Source organism: Mizuhopecten yessoensis, unplaced genomic scaffold (assembly GCF_002113885.1).
Source record: "Mizuhopecten yessoensis strain PY_sf001 unplaced genomic scaffold, ASM211388v2 scaffold3151, whole genome shotgun sequence".
NCBI classification, from domain to species: Eukaryota; Metazoa; Mollusca; class Bivalvia; order Pectinida; family Pectinidae; genus Mizuhopecten; species Mizuhopecten yessoensis.
The window spans coordinates 75,079-87,638 of record NW_018404901.1 but is presented as its reverse complement, the minus strand read 5'-3'; positions in this window follow the sequence as shown (position 1 = coordinate 87,638).

The following is a 12,560-nucleotide window of genomic DNA, read 5'->3' as shown; positions in this document are numbered from 1 at the left end:
ACAGCAGGACATACTAAAACAAAGGAATGAAAACAGCAGGACATACTAAAACAAAGGAATGAAAACAGCAGGACATACTAAAACAAAGGAATGAAAACAGCAGGACATACTAAAACAAAGGAATGAAAACAGCAGGACATACTAAAACAAAGGAATGAAAACAGCAGGACATACTAAAACAAAGGAATGAAAACAGCAGGACATACTAAAACAAAGGAATGAAAACAGCAGGACATACTAAAACAAAGGAATGAAAACAGCAGGACATACTAAAACAAAGGAATGAAAACAGCAGGACATACTAAAACAAAGGAATGAAAACAGCAGGACATACTAAAACAAAGGAATGAAAACAGCAGGACATACTAAAACAAAGGAATGAAAACAGCAGGACATACTAAAACAAAGGAATGAAAACAGCAGGACATACTAAAACAAAGGAATGAAAACAGCAGGACATACTAAAACAAAGGAATGAAAACAGCAGGACATACTAAAACAAAGGAATGAAAACAGCAGGACATACTAAAACAAAGGAATGAAAACAGCAGGACATACTAAAACAAAGGAATGAAAACAGCAGGACATACTAAAACAAAGGAATGAAAACAGCAGGACATACTAAAACAAAGGAATGAAAACAGCAGGACATACTAAAACAAAGGAATGAAAACAGCAGGACATACTAAAACAAAGGAATGAAAACAGCAGGACATACTAAAACAAAGGAATGAAAACAGCAGGACATACTAAAACAAAGGAATGAAAACAGCAGGACATACTAAAACAAAGGAATGAAAACAGCAGGACATACTAAAACAAAGGAATGAAAACAGCAGGACATACTAAAACAAAGGAATGAAAACAGCAGGACATACTAAAACAAAGGAATGAAAACAGCAGGACATACTAAAACAAAGGAATGAAAACAGCAGGACATACTAAAACAAAGGAATGAAAACAGCAGGACATACTAAAACAAAGGAATGAAAACAGCAGGACATACTAAAACAAAGGAATGAAAACAGCAGGACATACTAAAACAAAGGAATGAAAACAGCAGGACATACTAAAACAAAGGAATGAAAACAGCAGGACATACTAAAACAAAGGAATGAAAACAGCAGGACATACTAAAACAAAGGAATGAAAACAGCAGGACATACTAAAACAAAGGAATGAAAACAGCAGGACATACTAAAACAAAGGAATGAAAACAGCAGGACATACTAAAACAAAGGAATGAAAACAGCAGGACATACTAAAACAAAGGAATGAAAACAGCAGGACATACTAAAACAAAGGAATGAAAACAGCAGGACATACTAAAACAAAGGAATGAAAACAGCAGGACATACTAAAACAAAGGAATGAAAACAGCAGGACATACTAAAACAAAGGAATGAAAACAGCAGGACATACTAAAACAAAGGAATGAAAACAGCAGGACATACTAAAACAAAGGAATGAACACAGCAGGACATACTTAAACAAAGGAATGAAAACAGCAGGACATACTAAAACAAAGGAATGAACACAGCAGGACATACTAAAACAAAGGAACGACAGCATGAAAACAGCAGGACATACTAAAACAAAGGAACGACAGCAACATGAACTGAGGACATACCAAAACAAATGAACGACGACAGCAACAGAAACATAATTAGTACATGTAGACACAAAATCAAAAGAACGACATAAAGAATGTATAGGCCTAGCCTGCTCTTCCCATGTAATCTCGTTGATTTAATAAAATATTTCATTAAATTAAATTGTTTAATGATGATTAATAAATAAGGGTTTAATGAACGGATGAAAGATAAAATATATTATAATGAATAAAGTACACAAGAGTGAATCGAGTAAGTAAAATAAATGAATGACAAAGTTGAATATACAAAAATATGAATAGATTGTTTCGTATTTTGCTAAATGCCGTTAGTAAGGATATCCCTGAGACAGTCTTCTTTTCTGATGTTATGACTGAACAAATAATGAAACCAGCAGTAACATTGGCTCGCTGGTATAAGGGAAAATACTGAATAAATATAGCAAACACGAGTTTGTATATTATGGTTGCATATATATAATTTGGGTCCAAAAATGTGAGGAAAATCATTACCTCGGGCCATAGCAGCTTTCGTTTATTGTATATCCCAACATGATACTCGCTTTCATGATGGAAAATTCTTGATTGAATAATTTGAACGTAACGAAATCATACACACGAATAAATACAGGCATTTAAATCTTCACTGCAGGAACAAATATAAATAAATGTTCGGAATAAGATTCATCAGTTTGGTATGAATAATAAAGACGAAGTTTCTTCTGAACACAAGCATGATTTGAAAACTGATTTTCCGAGATTTCGAAAATGTCTGTTTCCTTTGTCGAGTAAAGAGTACAAATGACCGGTATCTCGACTCTAAACAACCGAAACCGTTGAAAACAACACACTAAGCCACATTAACCGAATCAATTTATTAGTCAGCTGTCAATAATCATAGACATTTCGCCCAATTGCACTTAAATACTGCAGGAAGTCAAGGGAACGGGTACCATGGCTACCCATTTCGGTATTAATAAAGGTATGTTTACGGTAACGCAGTAGGTATTCCCAATATTAAGTCTTCCTGATACAGCTTGAATCCGATCTATTTATAAACCTTACTCAGATAGCAGGAAGTTTTCTACAGGTGAATATGTAATAGTTAGTTGTTAGCACTAAAATCGGATTGTCTGTCTGCAGTGGAGGTAAGTATATTTTCTTGTTTCAAATTCTATTTGTTTTGAATTTCCATCGAACTACATTCCCATTACTTAATTGTTTTGAACCTATGATATCCACACTTCATCAATTGAAAGTTTGTTTTCTCGTTAAGACACTAGGGTACAAGATGAGTTCTAGTTTAAAAACATTTAACATGGATTATGAATCCACGATAACACTGTTACTTCATTTTAAATAAAAACATTTATTAAAACTATGTATTGTGTATTTACACGGTATTCAGTATTGGTGTAATACTTTACTGAGAGTGAGATTTAAATGAGAGGTACAATGATACGTGTGGTGAAACTGAGATTAGGAAGTCACCAACAGCTGTGCACCGTATCATAGGGGTGGACTCTTTCAGATCGAGTAGACTTCTTTTTGTCGAGTTATCTTTCACAATTATTAGTATCTGTTAACGGTAGTGGCTTACTTGGTGTACAAGATAGACGTTTTACGTTTGGGATGATATAGAATTTATTTATACTTCTGAACTTTTGATCGAATGCAGTTCACTTTTAATACATGTTGTATCGACATTTTTAATACACTCACATATTCTCTGTTTAAGTTAACTTACCTCCCGGTAGAGGTTTACTCTATGGCGTAGATTCGCAGGGAAATGGACGTTTCAATATTTATAAACAGATTGAACAGCACATCTGAAGTGGTACAGATTCTCTCTTCATATTATCAGAACATTTACTTGACATTTTGTCGATTTTATGTAAAAGAATATAACATATACAAGTGAATGGGTCGATATAAAGGGTATGGAGTTGTTCTGTGGCTTTCCTGATCGAATACAAATGATTAAAAGATAAAATATTTACCATTTTTAATATTCTCCAAATACGGAAGCCATGTGATCGAACACCTCTGGGTGATAGAGACATATTCTATAGATGAGTAAACCAAATCAAATATACTGCCTAGTACAAAAGCTGACATATATCATGTCGTAACAATTTTAGAGTACTTAGAATTAAGATATATCTTTTCGGGAAATCAAATGACAAGGAAATCAATAAAAGAAATCGGAAATTTATTTCTTAAGATATTTCTGCTGAGTTTGTCAATTTTAACTGTGTTTTAATTATATAAAATATCCAAACAAAACAGCTGCACCTGTAATTAATGTGTATGTATTAACGTTAACGTGTTATTGTTTATCTATGACATGTAAAACAATTTACAATGAAAGTTTATTAGTAAGATACCATAGTGTTCAGAAACCCGTGATTAGAGCTCAAAATCTTATACAATATAGCAAAATATGAACAAATGGAAAAGCTATAAAAATATTTTAAAACAAGTAACAAGAAGAATAAAGACCGTGCTATTTAGAGGGACAAGCGTCTGCTTCTATATCAAAGCGAAAGTATGTCTAGAATATACGACATCAGAAAAAGAGTTTTGAAAACGTTATCTAAATACACAAAACAAGATTTTGTCACTAAAATGATTGAGTTTGTGAATATAACCGTCAGTAACACAATCTGTCCAGATTATCCCAGTGTATCTATCAGTAAGAATACAGAACAAAGAAGGGAAACACACGTATACTTACACAGCCCTCCTATAGTCGACACTGAATCTGCGTCGCTATCAGATTATTTAAAAAAAACAACTAACTTTTAAACCAGGAAGTCATCGTGTATCAAAGTGAATGAGCACAATTAGCGTGAATGTTTTGAGTATTCAATTACACGTGAGAAAAGTAAATATATTTGCCATTGGCATGTTTTAAATGTTTCCTTACCACTACTGCCCCATTTCATACTTATATCAAATTGCATTTGAACAACAATATTTTTTACCAATATAGTTTGCATTACATGTATATACAGAGGCAGGCATGCGTCGAATGTAAGAGTTCTCTCTCTAATCTTCTGTCTGTCTGTCTGTCTGTCTGTAATGTACAATATCTCAGTGTATTAATGTCATGCTGCCGTTGCTGTTCTGGAGTACTGTTAGTATTAATGTCATGCTGCCGTTGCTGTTCTGGAGTCCTGTTAGTATTAATGTCATGCTGCCGTTGCTGTTCTAGAGTCCTGTTAGTATTAATGTCATGCTGCCGTTGCTGTTCTGGAGCACTGTTAGTATTAATGTCATGCTGCCGTTGCTGTTCTAGAGTGCTGTTCGTATTAATGTCATGCTGTCGTTGCTGTTCTAGAGGACTGTTCGTATTAATGTCATGCTGTCGTTGCTGTTCTAGAGTACTGTTAGCATTAATGTCATGCTGTCGTTGCTGTTCTAGAGGACTGTTCGTATTAATGTCATGCTGTCGTTGCTGTTCTAGAGCACTGTTAGTATTAATGTCATGCTGCCGTTGCTGTTCTAGAGTGCTGTTCGTATTAATGTCATGCTGTCGTTGCTGTTCTAGAGTACTGTTAGCATTAATGTCATGCTGTCGTTGCTGTTCTAGAGTACTGGTAGTATTAATATCATGCTGCCGTTGCTGTTCTAGAGTACTGTTCGTATTAATGTCATGCTGTCGTTGCTGTTCTAGAGCACTGTTAGTATTAATGTCATGCTGCCGTTGCTGTTCTAGAGTACTGCTAGTATGAATGTCATGCTGCCGTTGCTGTTCTAGAGTACTGCTAGTATGAATGTCATGCTGCCGTTGCTGTTCTAGAGTACTGTTAGTATAAATGTCATGCTGCCGTTGGTGTTCTAGAGTACTGTTAGTATTAATATCATGCTGACGTTGCTGTTCTAGAGTACTGTTAGTATTAATGTCATGGTGTCGTTGCTGTTCTAGAGTACTGTTGGTATTAATGTCATGCTGTTGTTGCTGTTCTAGAGTACTGTTAGTATTAATGTCATGCTGTCGTTGCTGTTCTAGAGTACTGTTAGTATAAATGTCATGCTGCCGTTGGTGTTCTAGAGTACTGTTAGTATTAATTTCAAGTTCAGAATTCGGTTGTTTTTTTATTAAATTTTACCGTTCACACTGATTGCTTAAATTGGTGTTAACACAATAAATAACATAAATATTTTCATTATGTATTCATAAACATGAAATGTTTAATAGAAATTGAAAGAGATTACAAAAATTAAGTTATCTGCTCATAATCTAAATATAGAAAAATAATAATAATAATAATATACAGCATTTATATAGCGCCCTATACAATTTGTAAAATTACTCTAAGGCGCTTTACAACATATGGATAATAGTAATGGTTATAATTGTGAAAACAAACAACAAAGGCTTGCAATCACTTGCATACATTTAACAAGCAATGTGCACATTTACATGACGTCTTTGCAAAGATTCTAATATGCAGACGTGAAGAGGTGAGTTTTTATGTCCCTCTTGAACTTGGCCAGGGTATTCGACTTCCTAATAGCAGATGGTAAGCTATTCCACAACGTAGCCGAAACCCTCCCAAAGCATCTGTTTCCGTAGGTCACAGTACGAGATTTTGGGACACACAACAAAGATTCTGACTCCGACCGCAGTGATCTTGACGGCTGATACAGGGTAACAAGTTCCTGTAGGTACTGAGGAGCTGTTCCATTCAGTGCCTTGTATGTGTATACCAGAATTTTGTACTGCGACCTGTATCGTACAGGTAACCAGTGCAACGAATAAAGCGCAGGTGTGATGTGCTCTCTCTTTCGAGTACGAGTAACTAGCCGTGCTGCAGTGTTCTGAACCCTCTGCAGACGACTAGTTAGTTTGTCAGATATACCACAGAGCAGGGCGTTACCATAATCCAACCGAGAGGTAACAAGTGAATGCACCAAAATCTTGCATGCATCTGCAGTTAGAAACTGCCGAATACAGCCGATGTTCCTGATCTGGTAGTAACAGGATTTGGCAATAGCGTTCACTTGTTTCTCCATGTTCAGAGAACTGTCAAAGTATACCCCTAGGTTTTTAACAGCTGGAACAGTCTCAATAGTTCTGGCACCAACCTTGAGCTGGAGAGCCATTGTTTGCTGACACTTTGGGGAAAAGACGATTAGTTCCGTCTTTTCCTGATTAAGTTTAAGCATGTTGGCGTTCATCCAGATACTGATATCTGTCAGACAAGCTTCCAGACTTTCTGAGACTGTATTCCAACTGTCCTGTGGTTTTATGACCATGTAAATTTGTGTGTCATCAGCATAGCAATGATAGCGAAGGCTATGGCGACGACAAATCTCTCCAATCGGTTTGGAGTACATACAATATTTTCGTGGTCCTAACACCGACCCTTGAGGAACCCCGAAATCTAGTACTTTGTCATGTGAGGTGGCAGATCCGATGGCAACACACTGTCGTCGTTCACTCAGGTATGACTGTATCCAGCATAGTGCGGTATCAGTCACTCCATAAGAGTATTCCAGACGTTTATAAAGTATGCCATGGTCGATGACGTCAAATGCAGCTGACAAGTCCAGCATGACAAGCACCGCTCTGCACTTGTTATCCAATGCAGAAGCTATATCACTATGTACACGTAGGAGGGCCGTCTCAGTAGAGTGTCCCATGCGGTAGGCCGATTGCATGTTGTCATGGAGACTGTTTGCATGGAGATGAACCTCTAAACGCCGGGACACAACCTTCTCCAAGATCTTAGACAGAAAAGGCAGATTTGAAACTGGGCGGTAGTTTTTCAACTCCTCCTTGTCCATTCCAGGCTTTTTTAACAATGGTCTGACATGTGCCTTCTTGAAACATAATGGAACCTTTGACTCAACCAATGATTTATTCATGATTGCGGTAATCAAAGGAAGCAGTGCTTCAAGACATTGCTTTAATAGGTCGGTAGATATCAAAATATTGAGCGTAGTCTTAGAGTGTGTACTGTATGTAATTTAAATGACGTTGAAGATGAGTTTCATTTTATGTTGAAATGTCCATGTTATTCGGATTTGCGTGTTAAATTTTTGAAAATATACTATGTAAAAAAACCAAGTATGTTTAAGATGATAAATCTATTTAATGTAAATAACACAAAAGAACTTGTCAATTTGGCCAAATATATATAAGCGGCAAATGTAAGAAGAAACCAATTAACTTAATTTGTTACACTCTCCATACTGTTTGTACATTGCTGGTATTGTATTGTATGTATTGCATGTATTGTATTGTATTGTCTATAGATATTGTAAATACATCTTACTTTTGAAACCGATGAGTCAAACGACCCAAGGTAATAAAGAACTTGAACCTGAACTTGAATAATCGCAATATGATAATGTCTTGAATGTTGACCTCATTGGACCGTACCATCTTTAATACTCTTTTACAGGGGTCGGTGCACTTGAAATTACATCTACGATGAGATATTTCACTTAATTAGTTAAGTTACTCATGGCAAGGAAAATGGAGGACAAATCTGTCGATGAGATGTGCAGAACAATAGATAAACTCAAAGAAAATATTATTCTCGTTGAAGCCAATTATGTCATCGAGCAGACAAAAGTCGATTCTCCTTACATGACAAAGCTGACATCTGTCTCAGACAAACTTAATATGATAAGGTCTACCGTGGATGCACTTCTCACAAAGATCCCACAACCTCAAACTAGAAAGCATAGGGGAAGAGGTAAATATTTGATAAACAGAGAGAAAGGGGGTAAATATTTGATAAACAGAGAGAAAGGGGGTAAATATTTGATAAACAGAGAGAAAGGGGTAAATATTTGATAAACAGAGAGAAAGGGGGTAAATATTTGATAAACAGAGAGGAAGGGGTAAATATTTGATAAACAGAGAGGAAGAGGTAAATATTTGATAAACAGAGAGGAAGAGGTAAATATTTGATAAACAGAGAGAAAGGGAGTAAATATTTGATAAACAGAGAGGGAGAGGTAAATATTTAGTAAACAGAGAGGAAGAGGTAAATATTTGATAAACAGAGAGAAAGGGGTAAATATTTGATAAACTGAGAGGAAGGGGTAAATGTTTGATAAACAGAGAGAAAGGAGTAAATATTTAATAAACAGAGAGGAAGGGGTAAATATTTGATGACCTGAGAGGAAGGGGTAAATATTTGATAAACAGAGAGGAAGGGGTAAATATTTGATAAACTGAGATGAAGGGGTAAATATTTGATAAACTGAGAGGACGGGGTAAATATTCAATAAAAGGAGAAGAGGGGGTAAATATTTAATAAACTGAGAGGAAGGGGTAAACATTTGCTAAACAGAGAGGAAGGAATAAATATTTGATAATCAGAGAGGAAGAGGTAAATGTTTGATAAACAGAGAGGAAGGGGTAAATATTTGATAAACAGAGAGAAAGGGAGTAAATATTTGATAAACTGAGAGGTAGGGGTAAATATTTTATAAACTGAGAGGAAGGGGTAAACATTTGATAAACAGAGAGGAAGGAATAAATATTTGATAATCACAGAGGAAGAGGTAAATGTTTGATAAACAGAGAGGAAGGGGTAAATATTTGATATACAGAGAGAAAGGGGTAAATATGTGATAAACTGAGAGGAAGGGGTAAATGTTTGATAAACAGAGAGGAAGGGGTAAATATTTGATAATCAGAGATGAAAGGGTAACTATTTAATAAACAGAGAGGAAGGGATAAATATTTGATAAACAGAGAGAAAGGGGTAAATATGTGATAAACTGAGAGGAAGGGGTAAATGTTTGATAAACTGAGAGGAAGGAGTAAATATTTGATAAACAGAGAGGAAGGGATAAATATTTGATAGCCAAGGAGGAAGGGGTAAATGTTTGATAAACAGAGAGGAAGGGGTAAATATTTGATAAACAGAGAGAAAGGGGGTAAATATTTGATAAACTGAGAGAAAGGGGTAAATGTTCGATAAACTGTGAGAAAGGGGTAAATGTTCGATAAACTGAAAGGAAGGGGTATATATTACATATATCACATATTCAAACAATGCTGCATTTTTCATTTTTTTACTTAACTTTTACTTATTGTTTTTGCAGAGGGGAAAGAAAGAGACAGTGGTTTATCGTCAGTTGATTCAGCTGTTCTCGGTACGTATGGTAAAGCCTCACCAGTATTTTATATACATTTCTGTTTTGCATAGGTATCAAATGCACAACTTTAAAGATCAATTCTCAACAAAATTTGTCTCAGGTAATCGAAATATTATTCATTATTAATTTTATAATTTTAGTTAAATTTCTTTTTAAATCATTAAACATGCAATGAAATTAAATTTTCATTATAGGAAGCAGAGATAGCAGTGTTCTAGAAGGCGGCAATGGACTTGGCTCTTTAGGTATGTGAATAAAAACATTGTTTTTGAATGTTCTGTATCGAATATACAGTTTTAAACAATCAAGAATGTACAAGTATAAATTATTCAGTTTTAGTTTTTATCTAAAAATGGATTCTACAGCTAAATCGAAGTTGAAGTCTATGCATGAACATTTTGTAATTTTAACCTAATTTTCCATTTTAGTGCTTGAGGAGAAAAGTGTCTCTACAGATAACTTACGTAAGTACAGAACTATATTTGTTAATAAGACGTGTCACATAATCTAAGCTAAGCTGCAGATACATGAACATATATGTAAATGGCGAAATACCGGTTTATACCATTTAACAAATTATAACCTGGCATTTCTCTGGAGGATAGAACATCTCTCCAGACACGCGTATCATTAGTTAGCACCCAACACACAAAATCAATTATTACACTTGCCTAAAGCAGCAATTCATTTAACTTTAGATTCAACAAATGAAAACAACACTTTTTTTTCTACTTTCTATGATACCACTGTTGGTATTTTAAAAAACAATTGAACTGTCGGTGTGCTAGGAGACAGTTTTAATAATATCAACGCAACCTTTTTAAGCTATGATAGAGTTCCTACACGAACCGATATATAACACCAAAAGTGCATGCAATAAAATCAACAGAGAAAACAACACTATTAGCTGCTTTACGTAGAATAGTCCGAATTTATTTTAACACATGACCTATGTGCAGCCAAAGTAGGTTTAACCATGTATTAACCAAGACGAGATATTACAATTTATTAACTCTTCTACTTACAGATCAGCAATGCCCATCCTGCTTTCAGAAGGTCCTTAATCCATTGCAAGAAACGGAGAGTCCTCAAAACATGCCATCAGGAAAGGAAGCAGCTGATAACACGAGCTCCGATGATGAAAACATTTAGCAATACTCGGAACATTAAAAGCTGTTGTGGTTCCTTCAGCAAAGAAGAATTTGTGCTGTAATTTATATCGATTATGATGCATGCTTGCAAAATAATAATACTAACACATATCTTTGCAAACGACGCTTTGAACGATACAAGAAAAGTGAATCACAATTAGAGACAAATAGAAGAAATGTATGTCTTCTTGATGGATTTCTAGGATGTTTGAAACTAACCTCAATTGTGACATTATGCAAAAAAAAATCTGAGTTTGGCAGAATTGACTGATCTGATTATTTATTTGGTTATTATTGTTTTCATGTTGAGGAATTGTGCTTTCAAATCATTTGAGCAGTGTCCTTTATTGTACGTGACACATTGCGGCGCAGACGATGGTGAGATACATTGTAGTTATGTGGATATGTTCCCCTTCTGTAATGGCGCTTTCTGTGGATTCTAAGCTCTACCAAGACATTTGTGGCGTACACGGCGAAAGTATAGGACAATAGTACTTAGTAAAACTAAAGAGATGTGCCCACAATATGCCAGGACGACAATGATGGTATAAAAAAAAGTACAGGACAATGGTGCTGGGTAAAACTAAAGAGATGTGCCCACAATATGCCAGGACAATGATGGTATAAAAAAAAAAAACAATTTCCGGACTTCTGCAAAGGTTGGTCATATAATGACCGAACGAACAAAAGCGGAAGCCAAGAATCAAACTGTCATATAAACAACTAATTAGTATGAAGCTTTGAGACATTGCATGTTGATCAAATCAACAAAAAAGGTCATGACATTGTGTGTAAATCGATGAAAAAGGTCCAGAAGTGTTACTAACATATATGCATGCCCATTGTATGATGTGTGAACCTATGTCTTGTTTGTTTACGGAGTGGTGAAGCTGATTGTAGGTGTGGTATACTGATATATAGGTAACCAAGTTGAACGTTTGTAGACAGAACAACAAATTGAAATATGTTCATGTAATAAACAAATTAACTAACATACAAAGTATTTAACCAAATACTATATCTTCACAGTTTGCTAATTGTTAAGCAAAGTTTAATAGAATGGCATCTTTGATGGTCTTGTAAAACCAACAAAAAAACACTATTATTAACTCACTCATTTTAGTGCACTCAAATCAATTTTTAATGCATTTTTGAATTATAATAGATTAGCGCAATTACGAATCGGCACACTCCCAAAATATGCCGTAAAGATCAATATACAAGAACTTTGATTGGTACATTAGTAACTTCTCGCAATAACTGAAGCACGAAAAGCGATGAGATATTACTACCGCTTTTGTACATTTACAATATCTATTATGTTTCAAATGCATATACATGAAAATATCCATGCACTTGTTTTACTTATTAACTTTTCAGCCAATTATGTGATATTTGGCTTAAACAGAAAAAAAAAAATCCGTATTTTTTTTTAAAATTCACAATATAATATAATAATGTATAATATTTCTTAACTTTCAAGTTAAATGTTTAGAGATGTTGCGTACTGCAAAGTTGTGTTTAGATAGCACGATGAAAGTTTGTGTTAAGACAACAAACCTAAAGAATTTGTAAGAAACCATAAAAGAGGGATACGAGTAGATAACATAAAAATGGAATGTGCTGAAAAACCCCAAATATTGCTATACCATCATATATGGTTGTGT